Below are 22,995 nucleotides of genomic sequence, written 5' to 3' on the forward strand. Positions count from 1 at the left end.
CGTTCTAATCTCCCTTTCATTATGTCACTGCAAATTGCATGACATCTTGTTACTACGGAACTCTATCTGAAAAAAGTTTGTGAGTTTGTGTACATTCACGTCTGGGTAAATTTTATTTAAAGGAGTAAGATTTCGGGCCATAAAAAGCCTGGTTCGTATTCTTTTATGAACTCAAAACTTACAGTATGCAGTAGTGGAAGTGTTTCACAGTTTGTGATGATAGTTATTACAGTCACTATAGCAATACAGTTAACTTAGCAGCTAAACTCAAGTAATTGCAGGATGGTTAGAAATCTTAAAATTATGTTAAGTGCAAGTGGCGAATATTTGGTTCTGAGGTTAAAGCTCAAAACATTTGGATGCCTCGAGATAGTGAAGCAGTAGTGTTACTTTTTAGGAATTTCATTCAAGAGCGCATGACAAGTGTAAGATGGTAATATACTAGTTGGTTGCGTTTCAATCATAGTTTTCGGCAACCGAGTATGGAAACCGGTTTCATATGCAATTCGACAATACAGTTTCGCCTGGTTAGCCACATTACCACAGGGAAAGGGGCGGAATAGACGGATTTCATAACTAGGACAATCACCACTGCATTTTCGCAAGCAAAATTTGCTGCTAAGTAATAATATCAGTTCCCATGTTACTGGACCATTAATTAATATGACCACTATCAGCTCCCATCTTTTGATTTTTGCGTAACTATTATGCCCATTATTCCTCATGTCTCCTCCTACACATTAGTATTCAGGCCATTGTAAATCCTATACTCTTGACATACGTTGCTCTTTACAAAGCCATATGAACAAAAACTGAGTTGATTTCTCACCAATGTCATCCTTCTTCTTGGAAAGCTGGTCCAGATGTTTCCTTCCTCTATTTTCTTTATGACCTCTTCATTTAATATTCCATCTGTCCAGTTCATAATTTTCATCCTTTTCCAGCATTTGTCTACATTTCTTAAAGTCTGTGCTCCGTTTCATTGCATTGCTGTACTTCAGGGGCATGTGCTCAAAACTTTCTAGTTGAGTTTTACTCCTGGACATCAATGGAATATAAATATCTTATCTTGGTATTTACATCACAGATACGTATTTCAATATCTGAGACTATTTTACCTTAGTCTTCGAGTTTGAGGCTACTTTAAGTGATTGGGGCAGGAAGAATTCATATGTATCAACTCCATCTAACAAGTGAAGTACTGGGTCATGGATTCGAAGCTGCTAATTTAAGATGAAATCAGTCCATTTATACAACAAGTAATAACAAATATGTCGGAATTAGGGGAAAGATTTTTATGCGTAGTGAAAATATGTTACATAAAAGAAACTTTAAGGTTAAAAACAGTCGAAAACGATTATAATAGATGGCCTGCTTATCGATCGGGCGAATTACCTAATTTTTGATCACTATCAAGTTTCCGATCCGTTTTCTGCCATAATTCATCCCTCCTCACCTTACGCCAATCTTCGCATCACTAAATATAGACAAAAACGGAAATATTGGATAGTCTGCCTGCCTCTGCAGTAATCCTTCTCTCTTGCTTCTTTCAGTATCAAGCGCCAGTTCCTGAATGTACCAGCATACCTCCTACAACTGTATCAGTCCTCGTCTACTAATAAAGTATTTCAGCACTCTATCCATTCAATTTTCTTAGCATCTGTCTGTTACGCTACATTTTAAAACGAATTCAGATGCTATTTAATTGTTTTTTCCAAAGTCAAAGATTCACTTACCTAGAGTCCTGTGAGGCCGAGATTGTGTAACAGGAACTTGTTCCAGAGTTATGCGGATCTGATACTAGAATTGTGTTTCGACGAGTCTCGATTTTGTTCCTTTTCTAGTGATGCTAGGCGTCGGGTGCCGGAAATCAACGTGGTGTTTCAACGAGAAATATTTTTGTCTTTGGTTTTCCGACCGTCAAAGGGCGCCGTAGCAGTGCTGGTGGCTCTGCCGACTGTTTTACAATGAGAGTTTTACAATGAGAACATCCTTTCACACTTTTCCCAGGCTTAGGACTGGCTATTCACTCAGTACACAGGCTAGTGTCTTTTTTCGACTTTTAAATTTTTTTCTCTTTTTTACCTTTTATTTCTTTTTCTATAACATTAGTGCATTAAACAGATAAAGTTCTCGCCTTTTATACGAATTTTAGTACCTCACTCAATTTTTTTGTGATGAAGGCAACGATTTTAAACATCTTAAATCCTGCGAGTCGTCATATACTTTTATAATGTATCTTAACATTTTGTCAAGATCAGTGAACCTCACTTTGTTATTATAGGGGAAGCCAATTGAAAGTCTTCGAATTTCAAATACAGCATTTGCTACTTCCTTCTTCAGTCAATTTATTCGAAAGTATAAGTCTGGATATTTTTTTATTTATTGAAGAGTTTAGCTTTCTATGCCAACATTCGACTACATTCATGGTCCTGGGGCGCTGCTTAAAAACATTCCACATTATGTTGATAAACTACTAATTCCTGTCCACTGACTGACCGTACAGTCTGTGAACTTAATTTCCCCATCGGTCATTGCGTGCATTATTACCAGCCACGCTTCATGAACACAGTGTGATGGAAGATGTGCCACTGAAGCTCATAGGCAGCAAAACAGTAAGACTTCTTCTCCATCTCTGCATTCCTCCGTTAATTGTTATTCATGTACTATCTGCGAAACACATTGACCGAAGTGTAAATTGTAGCCGTCAAGGGATGTTCGGGGAACACTGTTTCCATAGCTTTAAATGTAATTTCCAAGTTCAGCACTACAGATTTTAGTGACCACCTAGGCTTTTTTTTTCAAATCGAGAAAAAAAGTCCTCCATATGTATTTTGTCTTTTGTCTGAGATCAGAACAAATAAAACAAGAAACACTTTCGTCTGTTCTTGTGCTTTCGACGTCAGTATGTATGGTGTACAGTGGTTTGAATTGTTTTGAAAAACTGTCTGACGTTCTGTCCATAAGAACAGTTACCTCTCCACACAGGATTCTCTGTGCTTCGTTACAAGCCACAATCAAGATGTTCTGTCAGGGACAAAGCATTCGTCACCTTTTTTAAGAAGAAAAAGGACTGTCAGTTAATTATAAAACGTCTTCGCCCAGTCCAGTCGCCGAACGAATGGCAGTGTTCTGGGTCACCCGAATAACTTCCCGTCTTGCATTTCATAAATCAGTCTTAGATTTGTCTTAATCTGGTATTTATACGACGAAATCTAAACATTAATCTTTCAAATCTTGAAATTACATATGAAAAATTTTGAAAATCGAGCACTTTCTTGTCTCAATGGCCGATTTTCCTGCAGATAAGCATTCGTTTCTTAATCTGCTCGTGTGACTCGTCAAGAGCACAATAATCGTGCTCGTCAGCCATTGTTCTGCCGTTTTCTAGTTCTTAACGGACTGAGCACTTACTCAGTTCAGAATTCATGCACAAGTAGTTAATATACTCATGACATTTTCTGTACACCCTGGAGCGATGGGTACCATTGGGCACACAAGGGTTCCCTTTCGTTGCAAATCGATAGCCCACAGCCTAGGTCTACGCCTACGAAACATAGGCTGTAGCTGAAGGCACTACCTGCCTGCCTGAGTCAACGCATCTGCTGCTGTTGAACTGCTTCCGGTTGGGGAGGCAACGGTCGGAAAATCCACTACGCAAGACCAGTCGTAGTACTACGGTGCCTGCAACACCTACAAATAAGTAGGAAAGGCCACCTACCTAGCGCCGTGAGCTGTCTAAAGGCCTCAAACATTGGCTTTTCGATTTCGTTCCTCAGTCGTCAACAACCGAACCCCTGTATCATCACTTTGGTGGCAGTATATCAGTCTGCCTGTCTGTCCGATTTTTAAGACCTCTTTTTCTCGGGAACCAGTAGAGACATCACGTTTAAATTTATGTCACACGCTAAGGTCTATTGTCCTTTGCCAGTATGAAAAACGGAAGCTCCTAAGTCAATACAATCTAGGGATACGGCCAATTGTGTCACATATTTTGATTCACATTCATTCATAGGAACCTGTAGGGTTCTAATTATCTCACATTGTCATTTACTGTCCATCTGTCTGCCAGTCTCTTAAGAACCAAATTTCTCAGGAATGGATTGAGTTATCAAGTTGAAATTTATGACTAATGCTAATGTCGAAGTAGAAAATTTTCTCATATAAGTAAGTAAAATGAAAAGGAACGGTTATCTGTAAAACTCCTTGTTTCAGGAAAGAATAAAGGTATCGATTAGATATTTCCTGGCAGTGTAAATATTTTGTGCTTCTGTTTGAGTGCAGTAAGAAGATACAGATATGTGATGTATTTTGATATTAGAAAACCTACCCGACAAAACCTATAGATGAATTATCCGTCTGCATGTCGAGTCTTGTGCTCTAGCGGAAATTGCGTGTCCGAAGACCGAGAGGGCATTGGACCAAATCTTGGTCGAACAACAAATTTCTCAGATTTCATTTTAACCTAGGCTTCACCTCTCATTGATGTGCAGTGTTGTCAGAAACAACACGTGCTGCGGATTCCGCATTAAAATATACGTCCCTTTTCAAAAAAAAAAAAAAAAAAAAAGGTTCAAATGGCTCTGAGTACTATGGGACTTAACTTCTGAGGTCAGCAGTCCCCTAGAACTTAGAACTACAGTACCTAAACCTAACTAACCTAAGGACATCACACACATCCATGCCCGAGGCAGGATTCGAACCTGCGACTGTAGCGGTCGCGCGGTTCCAGACTGTAGCGCCTAGAATCGCACGGCCACTCCGGCCGGCATATACGTCCCTTTTCCGCGGTTCGATAACTATGATACGATTAGAGAAACATAGGTCGTTGAAGTGGCGACCGAAGAAAGACTTGCACCAAGCCGTTAACACACTCGAAATTATTAGTGTCAAACACACACGGTGGTTAGAAACAGCCTGGAAAGCTTGTAAGGCTGTTGCCGGCAGATTGTGGTGAGAAATAATTATTAAGGAAAAATTCGATACGCTGCTCCGTTTCCGACTGAGTTGGCATTGCATTTAGTCATTCAGGACGTTGCACCCGCAAATTGAAGATTCGCGGCAGAAACTTTGTCACGGAAAGTGTGCTTTGTTAGGTTTTCTAAAACCGGACAAGACAGTGATTCAAAAATCGGGCATCGGACGATAGTAAGGACCGAAATAGAGTCAATGGCTGATCTGTCTCGTGTGCTGTCATCTACATTAACAGAACATCTCGTAGGTGTACACGTTCCGTTTTTAACACGCCCATGCTCGCATGTTAAACGGGCAGCCAAGTTGTCGCACTTTGTCAGCAGAACGCGCAGGTTGCCATACAAGTCAATCTACACCCAGCCCAACCAGGCTAAAGGAATCTTGGTTGCCGGACCGTCTTCCCGCGGTGACATGATACGTAGTGGTTTATTCCGTATACGCTCATTGTAATATTATGAATTGAGTTCGCAAGTTGATGAAAATCAATGAAATACATATTTCTTTTTGATCATTGTAAGCAAGAAAATGATGTTTCATTTGCTTTTTTTCTCCTTTTTGGCGCACGTCGAGCGTATGTACCAGCATTTTATTTCGATATGAACTGTTCTCGATGCAAATTCACCCTTTTTCGCCCAGTATTGTCTATTCTCAATTCTAGCCACCATCAGGTCAGCTGTAATACATGGTATTAGTTGTAAGTAGAACCATCTCTGAAAGTCGACAAGAACCCAAGAACCTGAAGTCTATTAAACTCCAACGCCAACTAAAGTCAGATTTTGAAAGTCTATTTTCTGTAACCATAGTGTGTTCCAGTCAAATAACCCAAGTTATACTAGTTTAATAACTTTTTCCTTGATGTTTATTTAAGTTTTGCTGAATTCATTCCAGTTGGCCAAAATAGTTGATTCTGAATTCCCCAAATGCATTTTAGCAAAAACGAAGTTTGCCATTCTTATGATGTTAATCTAAAAAGTACATGTATGAAACAAGAAGCTTTTCTTTCACACTAAATTTTCTTCGCCCGACGTTGCATACCACTAAAATCCATTGAGCAGCTTTTCCACCTATGTCAGTCAATGTTTGCCCTAAATTTAGAAAGCGTATCTACTGATAAATTGATTTTTCTTTCATACTAAGCTTCTTTCACACTACAATGTATACTACCATAACCCGCTGAGCCATATTTTTTTCCTGTGTCAATCAATGTCTGCCCGAAGTTTAGAAGGCTTACATATTGCTAAATGTCCTGAACCCCGTAGCACACGTTTCCACACATTTGTTAGCCACAAAGTCTGTCCTCTCTCAAAACATTTATAGAAGCAGGAAGTAGTTGGCCAAATTTACAAACACGTTATAACATACTCGAGAGTCCCGAAGCAATGGTTAGTAGCTTTGTACGTATTTTACATTCCGAGACACCTACTAATTTTCCCCTGCCGGCCTTCTCTCTGCTTCCTGAGTGGTATATATTTCCCAGTTAATACTTCCTGCTCAATCTCCTTTAAGTTTGGTTCCTTCGTATTGCTGCTGGCATCGTTGTGTTAAATGAGTTGCAGTGAAACTACCTACACAAAAATAAGCATAACTAGTCACATTCGATTGATAACGCAACGTCTTGTCAGCTGCATCATGCTGATCGGGTCCCATTGAGCTTGCCGGGCTTGCGGAAACCCAAGCTGCCCTGCTTTAACACTGCAGTAGTGTGGCGTTGCATTATACCGGTATTGGTGTGTGGGATACAGAACACCGCAAGTCGTTTCTTTACATATTTTGAACACTTTAACATTGAAATTAGTGGTTTAATCAACTATAATCTGTTACTATTTATTAATAATATTATATATCATTAGCATACAGTGACAATAATAAAACAGAATTTTATTTAGTATGTATTAGTCACATGCTAGTAACAAATTTTGAGTCACACTCGCGTAATTTACCATCCAATGTGAAATTTGCATAAACATAGGAAAGTTTCTTTCAGTTAGTAAAAAACTAGTTTCTAACAGATGCCAGTGTTTCTACTTCATTCCTATCTGCTTGAGTACCTTGGTCACCAAAACGAGGACAGCGGAAAGATACTCTGAATCTTTGGAAGAACTAAGTAGCCCAAAAAGACTTTGTCATTTAAATCACATACTGAAAGATCTTCCAAATTGCCTCTACTTGCCTTGTATGTTAAAAAAAGACGTAATTCCTCATGCTGTATTAAGGTGTTGGTTTTATTGGCAACTAGTTTCGGTGTATTTACAACATCACCTTCAGGCCCATACTTGTTGACAGTAACCGTATGTGTCTAACACTGGTACGTTTTGTTGTGAATACTTGTCTCTCTGTGTGCATTTATTTACAGTAAAACTATTTTATTCAATAATCTCAGGACGTACAAAGAGACTCTAATCGTGTACCACCGACCACCCCTGGAAGTTGGATAGTAATATTGTGCGACCTTGTTCAAACATTCGGTTGTCGAACTTCTTTCCTCATATAGTTGTTCCGTCTTTCCTCAGATAATAACTATCACTGACATCATCTTCAACGCTTCCATTTCTTACCTGCTCTGATGATGTGTAGTGATCTTCATCTCCACCATCGGAATTAATAGGCCGCTCATGAACTACGTGATCGGTGAGTGCTCGCACTTCGTCCATAGATAACTACATTTGTTATTAATTTCACAGCCCACTATAATATCTGATGAAAAATGCGCACAAAAGTGCAATGAAATAGCTACCATGGCTTTCTTCTTATGAGATGAGAAGCGCATATAGGGGTTTCACGAACCCCAGCATGCTCGAACTTATTTTAGCAACATCTCACTAAATCCTATTTGCAACTAAACTTACAAAAATAGACTTGCGGCACTCTATCGACATCTCGTAGCGTCTACCAGGAAGCACAAAACAACGTTACATGCCATCTACCTATGAACTATAGAGATTAATCATATGGGATGCACCACACCCCTACACACCCTTGCCGGGTTAACCACTGCGCTTCGGTACACGTGTACTGTTGTGCCTGCGTTGTGGCAGGTTAAAGCTACTTCAAAGGTGGCGGCTCAGACAGGGAAAGACAGGCTGCAAGGAGGATTTGTGCACATCTGGAACAACTGATAATAACTTACCTGGAGGGCTGTTTGAATTTGCACGCAACGGAATGAGTGACCAACTTCAATGCTAATTAACTACGGAACGCGGCATCGTATCGAATTTTTTTGCTACCAGCTATTTCTCATCACAACCTACTCTTCAACACCCTTACGAGCGTTTCAGACTGTAACGATGTTGGCAAGAATTGCCCTAACAGCTTACAAAATTGTTGTTTATTAAAACACAAGCACTTTCACTGTCTACAGCAGTATTAGCAGCTGCAGCCTGCCGCGGTGGTCTCGCGGTTCTAGGCGCGCAGTCCGGAACCCTGGGACTGCTACGGTCGCTGGTTCGAGTCCTGCCTCGGGCATGGATGTGTGTGATGTCCTTAGGTTAGTTAGGTTTAAGTAGTTCTAAGTTCTAGAGGACTAAGGACCACAGCAGTTGAGTCCCATAGTGCTCAGAGCCATATGAACCATTAGCAGCTGCAACGACGTCTAAAGATCACAGGATTACCCACTGACCCTCGTCAAAATTTACTATCAGTGAATTTTATCAGTAATATGGCTCCATTCATTTAGTATAAACTGCAATTAGGTGTCCTAAGTGAATGAAGAGCTTCTTGGATACCTTTCGCTCACCATAGTGTTGACAATTTTCAGAGAATAGTAAATTTTGATTTGGGGCGATTGGTATGTATATGATCTTTTGACGTTGTTACATCTGATGGTCCTGCTTTAGTCCGCGAAACCAGTTGTGTTTTTTCCAGAATGAGATTTTCACTATGCAGCGGAGTGTGCGCTGATTTGAAACTTACAGAAGCTCTCCTGCGAACCTTGCAGAACTAGCACTCCTGAAAGAAAGGATATTGCGGAGACATGGCTTAGCGACAGCCTGGGTGATGTTTCCAGAGTGAGTCTCGGTCCGGCACACAGTTTTAATCTGCGAGGAAGTTTAATATCAGCGCACACTCCAATGCAGAGTGAAAATCTCATTCTGGAAACATCATCCAGGCTGTGGCTAAGCCATGTCTCCGCAATATCCTTTTTTTTCAGGAGTGCTAGTTCTGCAAGGTTCGCCCCGGCCGGTGTGGCCTAGCGGTTCTAGGCGCTTCAGCCTGGAACCGCGCGACGGCTACGGCCGCAGGTTCGAATCCTGCCTCGGGCATGGATGGTGTGTGATGTCCCTAGGTTAGTTAGGTTTAAGTAGTTCTAAGTTCTAGGGGACGGATGACCTCAGACGTTAACTCCTAGTGCTCAGAGCCATTTGAACCATTTTTTGCATGGTTCGCAGGAGAGCTTCTGTAAAGTTTGGGAGGTAGGAGACGAGGTACTGGTAGAAGTAAAGGTTTTAGGACGGGGCGTGAGTCGTGCTTGGGTAGCTCAGTTGGTAGAGCACTTGCCCGCGAAAGGCAGAGGTCCCGAGTTCGAGTCTCAGTCCGGCACACAGTTTTAATCTGCCAGGAAGTTTCAGTTGTGTTTCAATGAACGTTTTACCAGCTGTTACCTGAATTCTTGAGAACAACATACCTTTCAACAGCTGCGGATGACCGGAGAATAAAATAGTTTTCAGATCGTATCTGACATGACTATTTATGTACTTAAGGTTTTACGAAACACTCAGTACGAGTCGTACTCGCGCTTGTGCTGTTATATTTCCATGTGTGAGGCATAGATGGGTGCGACACTTGGTCTCTCCAATTGGCAGACCATAACCAGAGGCACTGTTGGTAATAGGCTGGGCACGGAGCGTGGCGTCGCATGTGGGACGGTGTTAATTGGCGCTGAGGGATTAGGAAGCCACCCCCACGCAGCGGCCGGCGTTACCTGCCGTGCTCCCAGGAGATGGGATCCGCGGCAGCAGGTGTTCGCACCCGGGCAGCGGGCAGCGGGCAGCGGGCATCGCATGCGGCAGGCGGCGAGCGGCCACGCAGCGTCCCGGCGGCGCATGCGCACACGGCCGGCGTCCCGGCGGCCGCGGGGGCGTATGCCCGGGTGCGGCCTCCAGTCTCCCGCCGGCTTCTGGACAAGCGGTCGCCGTAGCCGCCGCCGCCGCCGCCACCGCCGTTGCCGCTGGCGTCCCGCGCCTCGCGGTCCGCCGACAGTCGCCGGCGATCGCGAACGCGTCTCCAGGAACCTGCGTCGGCCTGTTGTGACGTCACCTCGTGGGGACCCCGTCTGTCATTGTAAACAAATAACACTTCGAGCTACCAGTGGAACAAACAAACGCTTTCTGTGCCTCAGACAATTTTTTTGATAAATCAACACTTTAATACCAAACGGACCTGATATTTTACCCTTTAAACATGACCATTCACGCCTTCAAGTATAGTGTGTGTAGAATGTCACTTTCCGCTTTTTAGGACAACTGCCGTTTTGCGCTATATCGAGGAATAGTTCTTCTGGAGAGACACTACGCTGTTATAATTCCACAAAAAGCGCTTTGAATGCTCAATGAATACGGTTTTGTAACGAATATTAGATAAATCTATTAGGATAATCACGGACGAACTTTATATTCCTCCTTTAACATACTGAATCTGTGTATGTATGGACGCCTCAGTTCCTACTGCTACGGCTGCGACAATGCAGCCAATCATATTCATAAGAGCTTTGGCTCTCTTTATACCAGTAACACGAAAATGAACATAAATATCTTGACTTTTTAATTACTACTCTAAGCATTTAAAATTTTCATCAGCTTTTTCCTTACTGGAGTGTTCCGCTCTGGAGCCTAATTATTGCTTCAGCTGTATTCTTAGGAGGGCGCTGTCTAGGTCTTGTTGTAATGCCTGCAGAAAGGTCTCTGCATAATCTGTTTTGCAGTCTCATGGAAAAAGCACAGAAGATAGTCGGTTAGAGAAACATAGAAGATCTCTGAATCATATTTCATATCTTCTTTAATGAAGAATGTCTGAAAGTAACTAGCAATGAGGGATACGTCAGAAAGCAGTGTCAACGGGTTCCGTAAAGTGACTACAGTGACAAGCTTCTATGATAGGTTGTTGCCTGAGCATCATCAGTTTCTTCATTTTTTCCGGGCTACATATGTCTGCACTATCTAAACAGACGTTTGTGCAGAAGGATTATCACACGTATGCTGCTTGAGGGTTAGACACATAACCTTTTTAATCTTCATAAGTATCAAGAGTAGTATACTATAATAGAATTAGTAGGACGTTGGCTGGTTAATGAGCATATCTTTTACATTTATCACTTTTCTACAATTTTTGCTTAGAAGTAATCACGAACGTTTTCTTCAGATTTCCTAGATACCTCAGACAAGCGACTGCTGAAAGGGCAATAATTTAAATGGAGAGTGTCAATGTAATATTGCAGGTATAGTTCAAAATTTTGTTTCGTTCTTGTAGAACGACCGTAGGTTGACATTTTCATGGATGAAAGTAAACTTCGGTCATTACCATCATGTGTTAGATCACATGAACTTTAAACATTTCATCTAATGCCACTGCTTCGCATCAAATTAGAAGTGCAACTATTTATAGACTCGGCGTAAGGCGCTGAATTTTCGATAATATTTTAAGTATCTGTGTAAATCGTTTGTAATATTCATATGCGTAAGTTACGCTAGCATTATTCGTGCGTTGTTAGGAAGATCGATGCTTCTGCAAAATAAAACTCTGACGCCAACGAAATTAATGAACGCGGAGCTGCCGAGGTCCAGCGTCGCGTGAGAATCGTTCTCGGAGCAGGGTTCTCCGGAGGAGCGAGTCTGCAGCGGCCGAGACGCCGACGTCCGCGCTGTGAACGCAGCGTCCTCAGGAGTTCGATATGTGCTTCGCTGGTTGCATCGTCCCCGCCGCAGTCTCCAGGCGCCGTTAACAATGAACACCGTTCAGAGCGGAGGTGGCCAGGGCGTCACCACCAAGAAGGACACGGGATTCGAGGTGAGCCTCCCTGGTTCCATACGTCCTTATCTCGTGACTGCTATTTTTTTTTCTACTTTCTAACCATGCACGAAGCGAGATAATCTTGTATCTTTGCTGCTCCGCGGCTTGTCTCGTATAAAAAAATTGCTGTGCACTTTGAGTTGATATAAAAATATTCGACTTGCCGTACTGATCATGTCGTCCATCGTCAGTGCATCCGATGCAGCAAATAAACAAAAGAATTCATGCTTTTTGACCGAGTGAGGTGGCACAGTAGTTAGCACACAGGACTCGGATTAGGGAGGACGACCGTTCAAACCCGCGTCCGGCTATCTTGATTTAGGTTTTCCGTGATTTCCGTGCATCGCTTAAGGCAAATGTCGGGACGGTTCCTTTGAAAGGGTACGACCAACGTCGTTCCCTATCCTTTCCTAATCCGATTGGACCGATGACCTGCTGTTTCGTTCCCTCTCCCAAATCAACCAAATGACCAAACATACATATTGATATCTGTAATATTAGGACATTTTGCGTACCACACATATTCGAAACTGATTCGCTGACTGCGAATATCTTGGCATATACTACCTGTTAATCGTATATGAAAATTTGTGCCGGACTGGGCTCGATACCGCAGGAGACGATGGTATGTGAATGCGGACAGTGTGATGTACGAAAATTTGGGTCAGGAAGGGAGGAGTGCACGGATACCTGAAATGATTAAGACCAACGCTCGCGATAAGCGGGAAATCTGTATTCGAGTGCTACGCCGGGACAGTTTTGCATATGCCATAGATAGGTAGTATATTCGTACCTAACGCTTTTATGCTAAGTTATTCCCAGTCAGCGACATTATTTCGAACTAATTTCGGACGGCTGTCAATCATCATTAATGTTTGTTCATCCAGACAGACTTTCATCCAGATATGCAAGTAAATATTTACATGATGTTTACGTCCAAAGAAATAACTTTCGTATCAGTATGTAATCATTATGATTTTAAAATGGATGTGGATCTGGAAACATAGAAATCTACTGATATTGGAAGTCTAACAACACTCACATTAAGAAAAAAACTGTCTTGGATGACTACATGTACATCAATATGACCTGCAGAAATAATTAGCATTGGAATCCTGTCGGCCCACTGGTGCAAGGTCAGCATCGAATTTCTTGAGTCTGGTTTGATACAGCCCACTACGAATGTCTTTCCTATGCCAGTCTATTCATCGAAGAGTACTAGTTGAAACCCATGTCCTCAATTATATGCTGGATGTATTCCATCTCGGTCGTTCTCTACAATTTTTGCCCTCCCCAGCTCTCTCTAGTACCATAAAGTCATTCCCTGATGTCTCAACACTTGTCCTACCATCCTGTGCCTTCTCCTTGTCAGTGTTTTACACATACTGCTCTCCTCTCTGATTCTGCACAAAACCTCGTCATTCCTTACCTTATCAGTCTATCTCATTTTCAACATTCGTCTGTAGCACCTCATCCAAATTCTACCATTCTCTTCTGTTTCGGTATTGCAACATCCATGTTTCTCTTCCATACAAAGTTGTGGTCCAAACGTATATTTTCAGAAATGTCTTCCTCAAATTAAGTCCTATGTTTGATACTAGTAGACTTCTGTTGGCTAGGAATGCATTTTTTACCAGTACTAGATTGTTTTTGCTGTCCTCCTTGCTCCATCCGTCATCGATTATTTTGATTCCTAGGTAGCAGAATTCCTTAACTTCATCTACTTAGTGACCATCAATCCTGATGTTTAAGTTTCTCGATGTCTTCATTTTTGCTGCTTGTCGCTACTTCCACCTTCCTTCGATTTACATTCAGTCTGTATTCTGTACTCATTAGATTGTTCTTTCCATTCAACAGATCACGTAATTCTTCTTCAATTTCACTCAGGATAGGAATGTTTTCAGCGAATCGTATCATACCTTTACTTTGAATTTTAACACCATTCGTGAATCTTCCTGTTATTTATATCATTGCTTCTTCGATGTACAGATTCAACAAATCCTTGTCTTGCCCCCTTTTCAATCCGAGCACTTCGTTCTTAGTCGTCAACTCTTATTACTCCCTCTTGACTTTTGTACATATTGTATATTACCCATCTACCCTATAGCTTACCCCTATTTTTCACACAATTTCGAACATCTTGTACCGTTTTACATTGTCGAATGCTTTCTCCATTCTATGACTTTGTTTAGATTGTTTTTTTAGTTATGCTTCCATTATCAACCGCAACGTCATAACTGCCTCTCTGGCGTCTTTATGTTTTCTAAATCCTAACTGATCGTCATTTAACTTGTCCTCAATTTTCTTTTCCATTCTCCTGCATATTATTCTTAGCAGCAATTTAGATGCGTGAGCTTTTAAGCTGTTCGTACGATATTTTTCGCACTTGTCAGATCTTGCAGTTCTTGCAGTCTTCGGAATAGTGTGGATGATATTTTTCCGAAAGTCAGATGGTATGTCGGCAGTCTCGTACGTTCTACACACCATTGTGAATATTCGTTTTGTTGCAACTTCTACCAATGACATCCCGGCGCAAAAGCACCTACAGGTAAAATGTGCCTGTGGCTCTCGTTTTCGCTATAAACAGAAGGTAATGGATCCGTGTGAATAGAGCAGACGTGCAGGATACGTCGCATACTTATGCCTGAACCGTACCGTCAAATCAGTACGTTTGAAAGGGGGTGCATTATTGTCATGAGAGAATGTGGTGCATGTATCTGGGAAATTGCTGCCCCTGTGGGACGGTGTTTCGGCAGTGCAAGAGGCGTGTGCAGAATAGTTCATGGATGGCCGTAGAACATGACAAGGTGGGTCAGGTCGCAGCAGCCAGACCACAGCCCGTGAAGATCGACATCTCGTCCAAATGGCAATGCAGAAAGTTCTGTGTTCTCCTTGACTGTGGTGCAACAGTGGATCTGTGTGCATATCGTACACTCTCAGGGGTGACAGGTCTGTCACCGTTCACTAGAAATATCATTAGGTAGTGGAACTAATCAAGGTTCTGTATGTTTGAAAATTATGGCCGTATTTTGGTTCGCTCCAGACAAGGATAGCGGCTTCACAGTGACTGCATCTGCACAAGACCTACAGCACCAACTCAATGCCTTATGGTGGAGGGTGCTAGTGGGTACAACTATAAGTCACAGATGGTGCATGTCCGAGACACTGTGACCATTGCGGCCTAGGTGTCTGACATTCTGCGATCCGTAGTCATAATATTTCTGTACAACACTCTAGAAGCAAATTTTCAACATGACAATGCGTCACCACATGTTTCTGCACGAAAGCGAGCCTTATTGGTGTAACAGGATGTCAGCCTTTTGCCCTGTCGCGCAAGGTCACAAAACTTGTCGCCAACATAAAATGTATAGGGTGTGGCGAAAATGCGGATGCATTGCTGTGACCCTTTGCGAAATCCACAGACAAACTTTGAAACCAGGTAAATGCAGCATAGGCGGCTATGCGACAGAACGCCATTGGCGCCTTACAGGTATTAATGACATCACTCATGGAACAAGTGATCAGGGCCCTGTGCCTACTAGGCAACAGGACACTTAGCGAACCGAGGTGACTGAAATGATAATCATTTCTGCAAAACATACTAATGTACATGTCCTGTGAATGTGAATGTCCTACCTATTGTCGTTAAGGGTATTTTGTTTTTTACTGAACAGGAGTGCATAACCATGTCTATGTGAACACGATGACGTCCATTGTTTGTCCCTGTGTTTCATATAAACTATATGACCAAAATTATCCGGATAACTACCTGAAAATTAGGTGGAGCCCTCCATCGGTAATGCTGGGATTCAATATGATGTTGCCCCACCCACAGCCTCGATGGAAGCTTCCACTCTCGGTTGTCATACGTTCAATCAGGTGCTGGAATATTTTTTGGGGATTGGCAGCACATACTTCACGGACTGCTGCACTGAGGAGAATTATCGATGTCGGTCGGTGAGGCCTGGCACAAATTCGGCGTTCCAAAACTTCCCAAATGTATTGTAATGGGGTTCAGGTCAAGACACTGTGCAGACCAGTCGTTTACAGGGATGTTATTGTCGTGTAACCATTCCGCCACAGACCGTGCATTATGAACAGGTGGTCGATCGTGTTGAAAGAAACAGTCGCCATACCCGAATTGCTATTGAAGAGGTGGAAAACAATAAGGCGCTTAAAACATCAGTTTAGGCCTGTGCTGTGATACTGCCACGCAAAACAACAATCGCTTCAAGCCCTCTCTATGAAAAACACGACCACACCATTACACCACCGCCTCCGAATTTTACTGTTGGCACTACACTCGCTGGCTGATTACGTTCACCGAGCATTCGCCATACCGTCACCCTGCCATCGGATCGCCACATTGTGTACCGTGATTCTTCACTGCACACGACGTTTTTCCACTGTTCAATCGTCCAATGCATTGTTTGGCATTTACTGGCTTCATGTGTGGCTTACGAACAGTTGCTCGACCATGAAATCCAAGTTTTTTTTTCGGAATTCCTGTGTTATGGGCTGGATAGATGTCTGCCCATCAAACATTACCACTATCTTCAATTATTGGCGGACTATGTGAGTCAAAAGATGAGGTTGGCCTATAAGATTTTGTGCTGTACGTGTCCCTTCACGTTTCCATTTTACCATCACATAGGACCTAGGGACGTTCAACAGTGTGCAAATCTCGCGTGGCACAATTGACACCCAATCACCTGCCACGTTCAATGTCCGTGAGTTCCACGGAGCGCTCCATTCTGCTCTTTCGCGATGTCTCTTGACTGCTGAAGTCACTGATATGGAGTACCTGGCAGTAGGTGTCGGTACAATGCACCTAATATGAAAAACGTATGTTTTTGGGGGTGCCCGGATACTTTTGATCACATAGTGTACATGACCCGAGCACAGCCTGATCATCACTTAGCATACCGATGTACATGCAGATGGAAATTTATCTCATTGTTTATGTTGGCGTGTTCATATGTTCTAGCGGCAAAACGTTAGCCGTAATGGACGCTATTGACACGGAATGGAAACGTGGAAATGTATTCAGGGATGAGAGCCCCATATTACAGGTCTTTATTTTACAGGGAACCATTCCTCGGTAAACCTGTGACGTGCTTGTTCTATATACATCGAGTACCGCGTTTTGACAAATGGTGTATAAGCGTAGAATATGAAAGGTGATTCAAAATTCCTGTTACAGGCTTCTAGGGATTGTAGAAGGGACTAGGCAGGTGAATTTTTGATAAGTAACCCATGTCCGAAAAAGTACCGTTTGGATATAAAGTCTGTTTGAGGGAAGGATCACTTTCAAAACTCCCTCTTCAGACTACACACGCAGTCACAATGACCTCTGTTCTGAAGGATGTAGGAGCAGGTGGCATGGGAAATTTTTCAATTACTTCTACGTGATGACGCATGTCCTCTTCAAAGTAGTCAGTTCACTGTGTTCGTCGAGCACCACAGCCAATCCTCGTAGTTGCGAACGTACCAATATCTCGCAGCCGTTATTGTACCAGTTCTAAGGTGTTATGTCATGTCATAGTTATAACGAGAACTGAAACGGCGTCCTCTTCTCAGCTTGTGTGCGTAGCGTTAGGTGGGAGATTTGAAACCGATCCGATCTTTAAACTTATTTTATATCAGAACTGTACATTTCCAGACATTATTTCTTATAAAAGATATGGTAAGTACCTTTTGCAACCCCTAGCTGCCTGTAGTATTAATTTTGAATCTACCTGTATAAAGAGATAAAAACGCATGTATCCTATTACGGACATCACACTGAGCAAGAGGGACGTAAATGTAATAAAATATGTGCACTTATTAAGAGGTTGCTAAAAAGAAACAAAGTGCCTACTATCGTATTACTACAGTAATGTGCCTAAGATGTTCTTCTATGTATTCTTTGATTTGTTTGCCCTTTGTATCAGATGCCACTGAGTTTGGTTATATGCCCGAACTGCAGTCTGGTAGTTAATTTTTTATATGCAGATAACGGCGTACGACAAGTTATGTTTTAACAAATTTACGTAACTGTATTTAATTCTTTTGGATAACATTTTCACCTCTTACTGCATTCTAACTCCACACTTGGAGTTTCGCCTACGAGGCCATTTTACACCAATATGTGTATCTGCACATCAAAAAATTGTTAACTTGGTACTTCTGATGCCACTGTCGTTTTTCCTCTCATCCCTATTCTATCTGCAAACGATGCATGGGTAGAGAAACCTTCTGTGTATCACAACGCATTGTTCTTAGGGGAACAATACTCGTAGTTTCGAAGGTATCAACATCTTGCAGTTGTTGTTGTACCATTGTACCAGGACATAAAGCTTTTTTTTTATGGGAGCAAATTAATTGCTGCGGTCATCGGTCCGTAGACATACACACTATTTAATATAAGTTACGCTAAGGACAACACGCATATCCATGCCCGAGGGATGACTCGAACCACCGACGGGGTTTGGGGAAGGGGGGCGAACCGTGACAAGGTGACTTAGACCACGGGGCGTTACAGGCGCTACAGGACCATAACAGTTTGTAATATACATTGATTGCCTGGTGCACTGGTGGGGAAACGGTAGTTCACGGACAGTATGCGACCCGCCATTGGTTTCAATCTGCCTCACGCAAGAAATTCGTAGGAGAGAGAATGAAGCATTCAGACTGTAAGCCGCCACAGATAGATTTTCGGGTATTTCCTACAACGTTCAGCTCGCCTCTGGTTTCCTACTCGTTTTAGCGTTAATAGATGTTTCTTATCCGTTTTGGACGTATTATGACAGTGCGACAGTTGGAACTGAAGGTAATTTATAATGAATTAGCTGCAAGCAGGTGCTGATATAGGCGTTTATTTGTCAGTAATGACATTTCAAGTTGAGAGACATTCCATCTTGCAACGGATGTCTGCAAGAGAGCACTTTTCAAGCGTCATAAGTAAAACAACAATGAAGATGGGGTACAGTACTGTCAAAAAGGAGTGTTTAGAGGCATAATTTGTTGATGAGGCTTATAGCAGTAGGCCTGCCATTCGTATTGTTTCGTTATCCCATAAAGTGTTACCCTGTTGTCCGTAAACAGGTGTATTTGGAAAAGACGAAGAGGAAGAGGCTCATTACCAGTATCCGGGAAACTGTAATTGTTGATGATGATGATGATGATGACCCCATAAACGTTTAACTCATGGACACTATAGTTCTGACTTGATGCTCTAAGAGTGTTGCTGTCGCGTCACGTGGCGTCAGTTTAAGTATGTGAATCAGGCCCTCGGATCAGCGAAAATTGCGTATGCCCGATCAAGTGGATAAAGTAGGAAGCTACGTGAAGCTTTTCACAGACAATATTATTGTCTATAGGGAAGCTGCAACACCAGAAGACCGTAGCGAAATGCAGGAAGAACTGCGGAGGATAGATGATTGGTACCAGTTGAGATGGGTCTATACTTAAATAAATACGTCTTGCTCACAAATAGAACGAGAGACCCATTACTATTCCTTTACGCTATTGTCGCTAATCCACTTCATGTAGTAACAGCTACAAGATACCAAAGAATAATCCTAGGAACCAACCTAAAAGGAAAGGACCACATAGAACTAACTGCAGCGAAAACAGATGCCCGACTGAGATATGTTGAAAAAATCGCAGAGAGGTGTAATTCATCCACGAAAGAAGTGACCTACTATATAGACTTAAGACCTGTTCAGGAATATTACGGAAAATTCAGAGAAGATTGGCACGCTTCGTTACGCCATCCTTTAATAGGCACGTGAACGTTACAGGCATATTAAACAAACTCCAGTGGCCGACGCTTGAAGAGACGCGTTGCATGCCATGGACAGCCTTACTGCAGAAATTCCGGGAGCGCAAGTCCCAAGAAGAGCTGGCTTCCTGCCATACATGTATCGCGAAATGACCGCGAAGAGAAAATTAGAGAGATTGTATGTAATCCGGGAGATTACCGACAGTCGTTCTTGGCGTACGTAATTCGAGAATGGGACAAGGGTGTCGAAAATGTTAGTAGTAAGGTAAGTACTCTCCGCCTTACACCGTAAGCTGGCTTGTGGGTTATAGAAATTCTCTAATTTTTAACACGTTTTTCTTCGGTCGGTTTCTTGTTTGTTCAGCAAAAATTTTGAAGCTGATTGTAAACTTACTTCTCGGGGAGGTAGAGACAAAACTTTCAACATACCTCATAACTGGATAGCAGTGCAATAATGTTAACCCACTTTATTGCCTGGTGTGTGGAGGGAAGTACTTAGTTGACTACTATCATTTCCCGATCAGTTGGAGACTTGAAACTTCCATCTTAGTTGACAACTCCATGGTAATGCAGTTTTATCCCGCTTCCGCGTCCGGTGCGTGGCGGAGTGTGATCGGTGTACAGTGGCGAATGTTTCGTTGTAAGAACGGTTGCTGATAAATCCTCCCATGTGATCTTGATTCTCTCTAATTATTACCTGCGTAGTCCTTCCTTGGGGTAGTCGTAGGAGCGCACGCAGTACATAATCGTTTCATAAACAGTTCAGCTCTTTACTATTACTTATTGTAAGAGCCCCACGTTTTTCCTTTTAAATTCTACAAGCATTGTCATAGCTAATAAAGATTCACAAGCATAAATAATCAGGACTATCTGTATGGAGTCAGGAATCTTTTGAGGCTAGGAGAAACTGTTTTATACTTTCTTCTTTTTCTCAAAGACTTGTTATATTGAAAAGTTATTCTTTAAATTATTAGTCTTGTTGGTGCAGTATACTCCCAGAGTTTCGATAGAAAACCTCTGTGTTGCCCAACGCCTCTCATATAGCGTCTATTGACTGGAGTTTGTTGCGCATCTCCTAAACGCTCTCGCGTTTATTAACCGATTCCATGACGAAACGAGCCGCTGAGAGGATTTCAGACATGAAGCTACTCATTATTATGGCATGCCAAGTAATTTTTATTGAATGCTGCAGTACAAAGTGACACTGCTACAAGATCCTATTTGTCAACGTTGTCACGAAGTCTCTGTAAGCAACGGATGGAAAGTTCTACGAACTATTCAGGACCTCGACTATAGAAATCCGTTACATTCTCATGAAGCCATTCAAGAACAGTTGCACAAATGTCCTTATGTTGGAAAATCTCTCTACCCCTCCTCCACTGATGTTCTTCCTGGAGTGGCTTGGTATTGTGCTCTGTGCATGACGTAGCTTGCCTTCATTCCCAATGAAAATCGCCCGCTTCAGGGCAGCCTCGGTCAGATTGTTGAGACCATTTCACTACTGCCGTACACAACACTGACAGCCTCCTTAGTTTAGTAGTCTGCGTGTCTGATAGCTGTGCGTAGGGTCCTGGTTCGATTCTCGGTACAAAGAAGGATTTTCCATTGATGTTAGGACTGGAACGTGGTACACTCAGGCTTACTACGTCAACTGAGAAGCTACTTGAGTAAGAAGTAATCCACCCAGATCTTTCATCTAGATCTACATCTACATCCACATTCCGCAAGCAACCGCACGGTGCGTGCCGAAAGGTACCCTGTAACACTTCTAGTCATTTTCTTTCCTGTTCCACTTGCAAATAGAGCGGATTAGAAACGACTTTCCATGTATCTCCGTGTGAGCCAAAATTTCTGTTATACACTGAGGTGGCAAAAGTCGTGGCATACCTCTCAACATCGTGTTCGACCTCATTTTGCCCGTGTAATGCAGCGCCTCAATGTGGCATCAACTCAACAAGCCATTGAAAGACTCCTTCAGAAATTTTGAGCCATCCTGCCTCTGTAGCCATACATAATCGCGAAAGGGTTGCCGCTGCAGGATTTTGTGCACGAACTGACCTCTCGATTATGTCCCATAAATGTTCGAAGGGATTCATGTCGGTCGATAATGGGTATCGAAATCATTCGCTCGAATTGTCCAGAACGAACTTCAAACCAGTGGTCAAATATTGCGGCTATGTGACATGCCGCATTGTCATCCATAAAAAGTACACCATTGTTTAGGAGGTTGAACTCCAAGAATGGCTGTAGGTGGTCTCGAAATACACGAACATAATCATTCCCTGTCAATGATCAGTTTAGTTGAACCCAAAGACCCAATCGTTCCGTGTAATCACCGCCCACACTGCTATGAAGCTACAGCCATTTGCACAAGGCCTGTTGACAACTTGGGTCCATGGCTTCGTGAGCTCTGCGCCACTTTTGAAACTTACCACCACTCTTACCAACTGCAAACGCTACTCGCGTGACCAGGCCACGGTTTTCCAGTCGTCTAGAGTCCAAACGATATGGTCGTAAGCCCAACAAACACGCTGCTAGCAGCAAAGGCATTGGTCGTCTGCAGCCGTAGCCCATTAACGCCAAATTCCGCCGCACTGTGTTCCAAATTGACTTCCGCGACTATTTCATGAAGTGTTGCTTGTCTGTTAGCACTGTTAACTCACAACAAACGCCGCTGATCTCGGCCGGTAAGTGAAGGCCGTCGGCCACTGCGTTGTCAACGGTCAAAAGCAATGCCAGGAATTTGGAATTATCGTCACACTCTTGACACTGTGGATCTTGGAACATAGAATTCCCTAACGATTTTGGTAATGGAGAGTACAAATGATAGTTTCTAAAATGCACTGCCCTTTTATACCCTGTGTATGCGGTACTACCGCCATCTGTATTTGTTTATGTCGCTGTCCCATGACATTTGTCGCCTCATTGTGTTATTTTTCTTGTCCTCGAGCGAAGTCTGCGTTGGTGGCAGTACACTCATTAAGGAGTCAGCTTCAAATGCCAGTTCTGTAAGTTGTCTCAATGGTGCTCATCGAAAAGCATATAGCCCTGATTCCAGGGTTTCTCAGTTGAGCCGGCCGAAGTGGCCGAGCGGTTCTAGGAGCTACAGTCTGGAAATGCTCGACCTCTACGGTCGTAGGTTCGAATCCTGCCTCGGGCATGGATGTGTGTGATGTTCTTAGGTTTGTTATGTTTAAGTAGTGCTAAGTTCTAGGGGACTGATTACCGCAGAAGTTAAGTCCTACAGTTCTCAG

Source organism: Schistocerca gregaria, chromosome 6, assembly GCF_023897955.1.
Source record: "Schistocerca gregaria isolate iqSchGreg1 chromosome 6, iqSchGreg1.2, whole genome shotgun sequence".
In the NCBI taxonomy this organism is placed as follows: domain Eukaryota; kingdom Metazoa; phylum Arthropoda; class Insecta; order Orthoptera; family Acrididae; genus Schistocerca; species Schistocerca gregaria.